This window comes from Hevea brasiliensis, chromosome 7 (genome assembly GCF_030052815.1).
Source record: "Hevea brasiliensis isolate MT/VB/25A 57/8 chromosome 7, ASM3005281v1, whole genome shotgun sequence".
Taxonomy (NCBI): domain Eukaryota; kingdom Viridiplantae; phylum Streptophyta; class Magnoliopsida; order Malpighiales; family Euphorbiaceae; genus Hevea; species Hevea brasiliensis.
Genome location: NC_079499.1, coordinates 98,368,298 through 98,380,336, shown reverse-complemented (window position 1 = coordinate 98,380,336; position 12,039 = coordinate 98,368,298).

Genomic DNA, 12,039 nt, shown 5'->3' with positions numbered 1-12,039 from the left:
TTTAATGAGCAAATGAATGAATTTCCAATCCCATAGGCAAACTCCCTACTCCTATCTCCACTAATGTAGCAAGTACTATTAAGAGATCAAAGGTCTTTTAGGGATGTAATGGGGCTATGGGGTTCAAATTGAGATTAAGAAGGAAAAGGGTAAAAGGGATTCAAAGCATGAGAATATTTTCAATCTTGAAGACATAAGGTACACTTCTTATATATATATAAAGAGGAGAGAGATACACAATGAGAATTTTTTTCAAGTGCTAGCATATTTTACAAAATACATAAAATGGAGGGACACTTTGATACTTTAAACTTGTATCTTGTATTTTCTCTTGATGATTGTCCCTAAAAATGCCATCCCCAAACTCATTTCCTTTAATTACTTTGGGTGGATTTCTTTCAATTTGAATGACAATAGTGAAAAGCACATATACTAGCACTTTTACAAGATGACAAGTATTTCTTCTCCCTTTCATTATTATATATTTTTCTATATATATATATATATATATATAAATAGTGTACCTAATATTATAAATAATTATTCTCATGAAAAGGGTTGGAGTGTTTGGTTCATTGGCTAGGTAGCAATAAGGGTTTCAAGAGGCTCAAAGGGGTTTACAAGAATTAGTTGTAATAAAGAGAAGGTTAAAGGTTTAAAATAAGAGGTTTGCAATTAAAGAATGCCTAATCATCTCCCTTTTCAAGTACAAGCTGGTATTTCACCTTAAAATGTTTAGAAAATTTGTTTTAGGATTGGTGAGACATCACTTGACTACCTTTTATCCCATAACTCTCTCTAAACACTCCAATCTCTAAAGGACTAGTTGGGTGGCTTTTTGGCTAAGAAGATATAGATAAAGGATAAACACTTCAAAACTTTGCACCTCTTAGGAAACTTTCAATCCACAAACCCAACTTAAGGTAAATCAAATCACTCTCATAAGCAACTTCTCATAACTCAAAGGATTTGGCAAAAATTTTATTTAATGAATGCATGTGCATGGTTCCTAAAAATGAATGCATTAACTAAATGTAAAAAATTTATATGCAAATTTTCTATATGGTTGCTATATGAAGTATGTATGTATGCGTGTGTGTATAAAATATTTACAATATGAATGTATGATGTATGTATAGTATGGAATGAAATGAAATGCACTTAGACTAAAAATGCAAAAAAAAAAAAAAATTAAGCAAAAAAAAATAATCTTATATACACCCCCAAACTCAAAATTGGACATTGTCCTCAATGTTTAAGGCAATGCAGCATGAAAACTCAAAGCAAAGAAGAATAACCAGGAATAGTTAAATTTAAAAGTAAAAAGAAAGAGTTACCTAGTATAGAGAAGTGTTTTAGCATCTAAAATGTGAATTTAAAAGATGATGGTAATGCATAAAGAAGCTGCACAGGTTATGCAGAATAAATGCTTTACAGAACAAGTGCATAAGGAGACTGCACAAGCTGTGTAGTATAGCATGAGTTGCATAAGGGACTGCACAGGCTATGCAGAATAGTTGCATAAGGAGAAACATAAGTTGAAAAGCAGCTGCATAACTAGTTTCATAGCTGTACAGTATATTGAATAGCTGCAGCATAATGTTATATTAAGGAAAAACTGGAAGACACCTGCATAGGTATGTAAATATATTCAATCTATTGACAAGTATGCATAAAGGTGCAGCAAAGGTAAAGAGAAGCAATGAAAACCCAATGGAATAGCCATCAATTGTATTTCAAGAAAATAGAATTCAAAACAAACTAAAATTGTTCCAGCACATCTAAAAATACAAGCTCCTAGAAATTGAACAAGAGTAAAATAAAAATTAATCTATTTCTGTGGTTTTGCCCTTGTCCAAAGGTGCTGCTAGAGGACTGGATAGAGCTGGCTACTGCTGAAGGGGTGGCTCTGGAGGAGGTGATGGAGGTGGAGGGGGCATACCCAGAAAAGCCATGAGCTGCTTCATCATTTTTTCAACTCTTTCTGTTTGTCTCTGGTCTCCATAACAAGATCGAAGAGATGATCATGACGATCCTTAAGGGTATCATGACCAGATTAAAGCTTCCTATCCACAAAATATACATCATTGCTAAGCCTCCCAAGATAAGTGAATAAAGCTTTAGTGTTAAAGGGAGGAGGTGCTGTGGAGGAAGAGGGTCCAATTACAGATGGTGTTGGCTGTGCAAATTCTGCTAGGGTATCCTGTGCAGATTGAGCAGGTTGTGCTGGTTCAGCAGAAGACTGTTGGACTGCTGGTGCAGATTGTGCCTTTGGTTGTGCAGGTGGTCCTGTATCTGCTACTGGTTGTGCAGTGTTAGATGGTGGCAAACTGAATCCAGTCTTATATAAGTGAGAAGCATCAAAATATAGAGCGTTTGAAAGTGCTGGTAAAGGATGCTCTTCTGGATCAAAGCCAAAATGTTTAGCTATAACAGTTATGAGCCCACCTATGACTATATCACCTATAAATTTGCTCGCAATGTGCAACACATGTTCACAAAAGAAGTAACCAGGAGATATTTTGACTTTGTGAAAAGCACACCAAAGCATGAATAGGTCAAATTTTCCAACAGCACTAGAACTAGTCCCTCGGCCCAAGATAATGCTAGTAATAAGCCTATGGATAAATCTAAGTGCTGGGTCTATTATTTAGGAGGTTTTGGATCTGTCTGCATAAAAATCCTGAGATTGATTTGTAATATTTCTCCAAAACTAAACAGCATTCTAAACACCTTTATTTGCTACCTCTGTGCCTGTATATGGGACCCTAAATAATCCATCAATAGTAAACCCAAAGATAGTATTAAATTGGTCCAATGATAACTACCTATCCTACCCTAAGCACCTAAATTTCATAATTGACTTGTAATCCATCTCATGTAGTTTCAAGGTAGTAGAAAATGAGGAAATAAATTCCAAAACTAGGGCTGGATAAACTAACTCTTATCTATGCACAAATTCCATCCAACATAGACCATCATGGTAGGCAACAACACTATCAAATAAACCAACAGATTGGAAGGCATCTACAGAAATGTACCTAGTGGGTTGCACTTTCTGTCCTTTAACAGCTTAAAAGTTCCCTTATGAGTTGCATCAAGAGGAGGCCTAGGTAATTTGGATACCTGTGTTACAGTGGATGAGGATTGCTTCTTGCTAGAGGAGGGAGATTTGGCTTATGGGGTAGAGGCAAAAGCATTGGCCCCTTGTCGTTTGTAAGTCGTAGTCTTGGGGTGTTTGGGTGTAGGTTCAGAAGGGGGAGTAGCAGGTGGGTCCTTGCGTTTTGCTGGAGGTGGCGCAGATGCCATGGGTCGGGTTGATTTGGACCAGATTCTTCTTTTGTAGGTGGATGGTTAAGGAGGTGGAGGGGTTTGTAGTGGGGGGGAATCAGGATTGAGGGCTTGCAAAGCTAGAGGAGTGATTTGGAGAGGAGAGCCTTGAAGGGAAGGGAGAGGCGTTTCCATGGCAGTGTCGATGATGATAGATATGGAGGAGGGAAGAAGAAAATAAAAGAAATAGAGGGAAAGTTAGGGTATCGGTCGGCGAAAAGGTAGGAGAGTGAAGAATTGATGCCGAGAAAAGTGAAAAAGAGGGTGGTTATGAATAGTAATGACGGGAAGTGGGAGGTGGGAAAGTGGGTGTGTGAAAATTTTGATTTGCGAGGACGTGCGAATTTATGCATAAGGGGAAAATGGGTGTGCATAACTTATGCAAGCGCTTATGCATGTTTCGATAGAAAAGAAATCCTAGTAAATTTAGTTATGCAATAGTGCATAAGTTATGCACTTGGTTATGCAGAATTCGGCAGAAATGAGGATTTCAGGATTTGAAGTTATGCAAGAGTGTATAAGTTATGTACACACTTATGCAGATTTCGGCAAAAATGGGAATGGCAAAAATTGTGGCGGTGCAAGAGTGCATAAGTTATGCATGCCTTTATGTAGATTTCCGCAAGAAATGAAATGGCAAAAATTTAGTTATGCAGGATTGCATAAGTTATGCAAGAACTTATGCAGGTTTCGGCAAGAATGAAAATTAAGGCAAAGTGAGACCCGAAAACTGCACAAGTTATGCAGTTACTTATGAACAATTCAACAAGATTCAGGTTACAATAAAAATGCTTTGCAAGTTTGAAAAATACATGAGAATGAAGAAGTGTAACCCTGTGAAGCATAAATCATGAAAAATTATCATAAAAAATACATCAATATATGCAGAATCCATCACAATTGCACCATACAAGTTTGTAAAAGCAAGTTCTGCATAAGAGACATTTGTGAAAAATGCCATTTCAACTCAAAACCTGCAAATTAACATTCTACCACATTAAAGCTTAATAAAAATCTGCACAATGTTGCACTTATCCACCAAAGAAAATAGGCTCTCCAAGTTATGCCAATTAAATGCAGCATGTCCACATTGAATCACATAACCCAATTATGTTCAAAACCACAAAAATGACCCACTCACCATAATATCAACATGATAAGCACAAATATATAAAATATATACACCCAACCTCATCAAAGAAGCAAATAGCCTACACTGTAGACCCTTTTTTGCTGAAGGATTTTTCTGCATAAGCCAAGAAGGGATACTGCACTGAAAGCAATGAAAATAAATCAGTCTTGGAAGAGTTAATGGATAAAATATTAGATTAAGAGTAACTCTCCAGTAGTGCAACAACCTTCATCAATTGAAATACATCTACAAAAGACAAAATTCAACAATGTCAAAAATTGAATTTGGGGAGATTTAAGACAAAAACAAAAGTAATGCAAATAAAAGTAAATCAACAAAAGCAAAATAAAGGAACTTGGAGTGCCTCCTAAGAGCGCTAATTTATAGTCCTTAGCTGGACTCTTGATGCATTTTACTAAAAAGAAGGTGTGGGATCATAGAGCTTGTAACAACTTGCTCCCTTTATTAGGTCTCCATTTATGTAATGCTTCAATCTATACCCATAGACCTTAAAATTCCCAGATTTTTCACTCCAAATTTCAATTGCTCCATAAGGGAAAACTTTAGAAACTCTATATGGACCAGTTCACCTTGATTTAAGTTTCCCTGGGAACAATTTCAATCTTGAGTTGAACAACAAAATTGAATCACCTTCTTTAAATTCCTTTTTCTTGAGATGCTTATCATGCCAAACTTTAGTTCTTTGTTTATAAATACGGGCATTTTCATAGGCATCCATCCTCAATTCTTCAAGCTCTTTAAGTTGTAATAGCCTTTTCTCACCAGCTCGCTTGAGATGAAAATTCAAGGTCTAAATGGCCCAACATGCTCTATGCTCTAGCTCCACAGGTAAATGACAAGACTTACCATACACCAACCTAAAGGGAGTAATTCCTATAGAGGTTTTGTAAGTAGTCCTATATGCCCATAAAGCATCATCTAGTTTGACAGACCAATCTTTCCTAGAATTGCTCACTGTTTTTGTTACACCCTACCCCTCCGTAAGGCATAAGATGATCCCGTAGTATACCTAATGAATTACCAAAATTCATCTACTGATAACCCATTAAATACACTACAAGGGATTTTAAACCTTTTCTTATTTCTTTTTACAATGGTGAGCACTTTTGACAGGTATTAATTTTTTTTTTAACTGAAGTGAACCCAAATAACAAATATGAAGTATCAGTAATTTCTGTAAAAATTTTGGCAGAGTGGCATCTGTATTTTGAATAAAACAGTTCTTCAAAAACCTGTAAAAAGCACTTCCAATATATTTGTTCAATCTCAAACTCCAGTATGGCTCAACACAAATCAATTTTCTCAACATTTGTCAAACTCAATTCAACATCAATTTTCAATATTTCCAAAGATAGACTACAAAATAACTGAGTAATTCAAAAGCTGAGATAAGAAATAAATATATTACAACTTTAGTTTACAACTGCTCAAGACCAAGTACAATATATACATACAGTTTACATACATTTCAACAAAAATTACAAAAATATGATATACTCAATATACACGGCAGAATCCCAAAAGTGTAGCACAAGCAGCCTACTCTACTGCTCTGTCTGTCTGTCTACCTGCGACAGCAATGAAAAAGCTATCGCTGAGCCAATGTCTCAGTGGTGCACAACATTTAAGAAAATACAATTTAAAACCATAAATCATATAAACTGTGGATACTTAAAATCATAGTTAAATTCAAAAGACAGAGAATGTCATAAAGAATTTAAACTCCATTTCACAATGTATCAATGAATATCAATAAATCACACACACAGCTTAATCATGATTCCATAGTCCAATTCATCCCAAAAGCCGATGGCTAGTGACGAATAACATAGCTAGCTAGCAATTATATAAGTACTCATCCTATTCGTCCTCAACTGACACACACCTCAACACTTCAGTCAGAGAGGGAATTCAAAGCCAATTCATCCCACTAGACAAGCTAGCGAGGAATTCAATCAAATATACATGATAGCTGTGGTTTCAAACCATTTGCAATATTTTTCAAGCGATAAGTATCCATCAAATAACATTCAAATAAATTTTCCACAATTTAAACAATAACATACAAATTGTCATAATTTATTTCAATTGAAAATTAAAAAGAAATAACTGCTGTGCACAAACCTCTGATGAGTAGCCTCTTGGCCTTGACTCAATGGTTCTTTCCCCTTCTCTGAGTCTTTGCTAACTGAAACACACAATTTAAAGTGTTTCAGTATTCAGTTAAATTGTCTCTAACAATAAGGTTCAATAATTAAATTTATTTAATACTATTGCTTTCATTAGTCAACCTATAATATTGACCTTTGATGCATTCTAGGGGAATAAATTTTAATATTACCAATATGTCACATTTTATAGTCCTTTAGTGTTGGTATATGTTACCAATTTAATTTTCAAGTGTATTGCATTTTATTGCAATTCATCAGATTTTGGTATGCTGTTTTGACCTAGCCGGATGACCTAGTTCCCTTGGTTTTTAGGTTCTGGTCAGAATTATAAACTTGTAGCTCTATGTCTTAGTGAACTTTTGCTACAAATTTTAGGTCATTTGGAGTTTACTAGACCAACTTATGGTCATTTTACTATTGCTGGATAGATTGCACTAAAATGGCAAACTTGGGTCATTTATAGGTCATTTCTGATTCTGGCAGTTTTTATACCCGAACTTGTGCAAGCATTTTGACTTGCTTATGGTCATTTTTGGGCTTTGGTACCTTCATAAGAGTTGTAGCTCTATGTCTAAGCTTTCCATGGTATAAATTTTAGGTCATTTGGACCTGTTTTGATTGAGTTATGGCCAAAACACTGACTGTTGTTCAAATGGTCAGTTTTCAGGTTTGCAAAGTCACTAATCCGAATTTGGTCAATTTTCATGTCACTTTCTGGATAGAATTTAGGTAGGCTTTCAACATAAAAGTTGGCACATTTTGTGCCTAGTTTCACCTCCAATTGGCCTGATACCAATTGGAGTCACACACTTAGGGTTATAGGCTTATTTGCATACTGCCCTTAACTCATTTTTGAGGCATCAACCAATCACACATTCAACTAACTATACTTCACTTCTCAAACCTAATTCTGCATTTGGTACTAACCATAACCATTCATTAGTTTACATTATAGTAACTTTGGGTAGAATATAACCAATTGGCAATGCACCATTTACACTTCCATTTCACAATATCCAATTTCAACAATACATACACATGAATACCTCTCATTAACACATCTAATTTCCCACCAATAATTACATACACATGCTGCCATCCTTAGTACCATAATTCAGTAATTATTTCATGAATTTAAACACTCTACCATGCATCACAAGGCTACCCAATTGCTCATATACATCAAGCTTCCTAATTTCAATACATAATCTCACTTTACATTCATAATTCACACATATACATAAAAATCAAACTCTTATACATTTAAGCACTCTAATTAACTTCATTACCCATCAAATTCATATAAGAACAAACCACTTACCTTTCACTTCCATGGCTGCCCAAAATGGTACACTTCAATAACTCATCAAAACTTTAAAATTTCTTCATCAAAACTTTAAAATTTCTTCATCAAAATACTCATCCCAAGCTTAATACCAACTTTAATTAAGAAAGTAAGAAGTTTGCACGCTTACCTCTTTTTGGAGCTTGTTAAATCTTTACCAAACTTCCTTCTTTCTACTCCTAAAATGCTACCCAAGGTGTGTAGACAAGAATTTGTGAAGGTACTTAGGAAGAAACTAGCTTGGTGAGGGATAGATGAAGCTTGAACATAGGATGTCAATGGTGGTTTGGGAGAAACTTAGAATTCGGCCAAGATGAAGATTTGATAAGGAAGAAGATGAAAGTGGTTTTACACATGTCCACTTAATGATATTATATGCCCATAGTGCTCCACTAACATAATTAACATTTAAATAATCTAATTTTTTTAATTATTCCACATTTTACCCTTAATTCCTCTTAATTACTCACACATATGACTTTAAATTTTTATGGCATTATTAAATTTTAACACTACTAATTTTTCATGGACATTTAGGTCAAAAGTCAACTCTATGTGTCAAATGACCAAAATGCCCCTTTTCAGGTTGCATTTCGAATTTTTCAGTAACACCGATTTTTGTCAGTTTCTCGATTTCTCGTTTTTCTTTGTACTAATTAATTAATTTTTCTTTGACATTTCTGATGGTATTTATACTTCAATAGATGTTTATTTAAGTCTTAAAAATATTTTTCAGGGTTCCCTGTAGTCCAGGGCTAGTCAACGGTCCACGCTGCAACTTTCCGGTGCGGTCATCCATCGCTACGGTTTTTGGCTCATTTAACTTAGTTACATTTCATTGCTCCTATTTTTTCTTTATTTTCTTGTATTTTTCTCTAGTGTATTTCATTATTTCATGTCTTCTCACTAACATTTAAATGTAGTTTCAAGCATTCTAGCTGTCTAGACAGGCACCGGTCGCCGGAACAGTAGAACGCACTATCGAATATAGGGGTGTTACAGTTTTCTCTAAGATATGTTTAAGTTCCCTGTTAGAAATTTCAACTTGCCCTGAAGTTTGAGGATGGTATGGGGTAGCTATCTTGTGCACTACACCATACTTCCTCATTAAGCTCTCAAATTGCTTATTACAAAAATGTGAACCCCCATCACTAATTACAGCCCTTGGAGCTCCAAATCTACTCAAGACAAATTTATTCAAGAATTTCATTACCACTTTAACATCATTAGTTGGAGTTGCAACAACTTCTACTCACTTTGACACATAGTCAACTCTAACTAGAATGTATTTATTACCGTATGAAAGAGGAAATGAGCCCATAAAATCTATTCCCCCATACATCAAATAATTCCACCTCAAGAATACCATTTAGGGGCATTTCATCTCTTTTTGACAGATTTCCACCCCTTTGACATTTATCACATCCTAACACAAATTTCCTCACATCCTTGAAAAGGTTTGGCTAAAAGAAACCAGCCTGAAGAATTTTACTAGCTGTTTTAGAGATTCCAAAGTGTCCTCCATAATTAGAAGCATGACAATTATGCATAACACTCTCTATCACCTCATTAGGAATACATCTTCTTATTAAATCATCACAACATCTCCTAAAGAGTAAAGGATCATCCCATCTATAAAATTTTGCCTCATGCAAAAACTTTTTCTTTTGTTGCCATGTCATTCCTAGAGGTAAAACTCCATAAGATAGATAATTCACCAAGTTTGCATACCAAGGCAATTTAGTAACAAGAGAGAAAAGTTATTCGTCCAAGAAAAACTCATCAATAGGGACTGCATCCATTTCTTCATCATCCAATTTCAACCTACAAGATTATTTGCAACTACATTTTCAGCTCCCTTCTTATCTTTAATTTCCAAATCAAACTCTTGTAACATTAGAATCCATCTAATGAGCCTAGGTTTAGCCTCCTTTTTACGGAGCAAATACCTAATAGCAGCATGATCTAAAAATACAATCACCTTTGAATCAACAATGTAAGGTCAGAACTTTTTCAATGCAAAGACAATTGCTAAGAATTCCTTTTCGATTGTTGCATAATTTGTCTGAGCCTCATCCAGTGTTCTACTAGCATAATAAATGGCATAAGCCCTTTTGTCTTTCCTTTGACCAAGAACAGCTCCAATTGCATAGTTGCTAGCATCATACATAATTTCAAAAGGTAGACTCCAATCAGGCGATTGCATGATTGGTGCAGTAATAAGAGCTTGCTTGCTTCAACCTACAAAAGGCATCCAAACACTCTTAGTCAAATACAAATGGTGTGTCATGACTTAACAAATTAGACAAAGGTTTAGCTATTTTAGAAAAATCCTTAATAAAGCATCTGTAGAACCCGACATGCCCTAAAAAACTTCGAATTCCTTTGACATTGGTAGGAGGGGCCATCTTTTCTATCACTTCAACCTTGGCTTTATCAACCTCTATTCCTCTGTTAGACACCAAATGTCCAAGCACTATCCCTTCTTGAACCATGAAATGACACTTTTCCCAGTTTAACACAAGGTCAGTGTCTGCACATCGCTGTAAAACTTTAGAAAGATTAGCCAAGCATATGTCAAATGAAGATCCATAAACAGAAAAGTCATCCATAAAAACCTCCATTATATCTTCAATGAAATCTGAGAAGATTGCCATCATGCACCTTTGAAAAGTGGCTGGTGCATTACATAACCCAAATGGCATCCTCCTATAGGCAAAGGTTCCATATGGACAAGTAAAAGTGATTTTCTCTTGATCATTTGGATGGATAAAGATTTGGAAAAATCTCGAATACCCATTTAAATAGCAAAAATAAAAATGTCTAGCCAGTCTTTCTAACATTTGATCAATGAAGGGAAGTGGAAAATGATCTTTTCTAGTGGCAATATTTAATTTTCTATAATCTATGCACATTCGCCAACTAGTCACTATTCTGGTGGGAATTAATTCATTATTTTCATTTTTCACCACTGTCATTCCACCTTTTTTAGGGACAACATGTACTGAACTCACCCAAGTACAATCCGAGATAGGATATATGATCCCTGCATCAAGCAACTTCAAAATTTCCTTTTTAACAACTTCTTTCATATTTGGGTTCAACCTCCTCTGTTGTTCAATAGATGGCTTACAATTTTCTTCCAAAATAATTCTGTGCATGCAAAAGTGTGGACTTATTCCCTTAATGCCATCTATGGTGTATCCTAAAACCTTCCTAAATTGCCTCAACACTCTTAACAACTTATCAACCTCTAAAGTGCTCAAATTTGCATTTACAATTACTGGATAAGTGTCATTGGGGCCAAGAAATTCATACCTGAGCTGATAAGGAAATTGCTTAAGTTCTACCTTATGTGCATCTTCTTCTTTGAATGATGGTTGCTTAGATTCAACTTTTTCCTTCTGTGTGAGTTGAAAAACTGGAGCAGAAATGAATTGTGGACTACCCTCTAAATGTTGAGCATATGTAGCCACATGAGGGTTACCATTGTCTATGCTTCCTCCATGAACCAAGCAATTTTCAAGTGGATCTTCTGGATATCTCTTTCTGAAGTGTTCTTCAATGAGCTCATCAATGATATCAATTCTCAAACAAATATCAGCTTCAGAATGATGCTTCTTCATGGTGTTATTAATATTAAAAACCAATTGATCTTCACAACTCTAAGAGTTAATTTTTCTCCCTTAACATCAATCAATGCTCCTGCAGTAATTAGAAAGGGCATTCCCAAGATAATTGGGATATTAGAATCATCTTCCATGTCCAAGATGACAAATTCAACAAGAATATAGAACTTCCCAACCTTCAGAGGCACATTCTCCAAAATTCCTTCAGGATACTTAATTGATCTGTCTGCCAACTGAAGAGAAATGTGGGTTGGCTTAAGATCTCCCATATTGAGCTTCTCATAAATGGAGAGGGGCATAAGGCTAACACTAGCCCTTAGATCACATAAAGTTTTTGTAGAACACGACTCTCCAATATGACATAGAATTGAAAAACTTCTGGGGTCTTTAAGCTTAGGAGGAAGTTTTTTC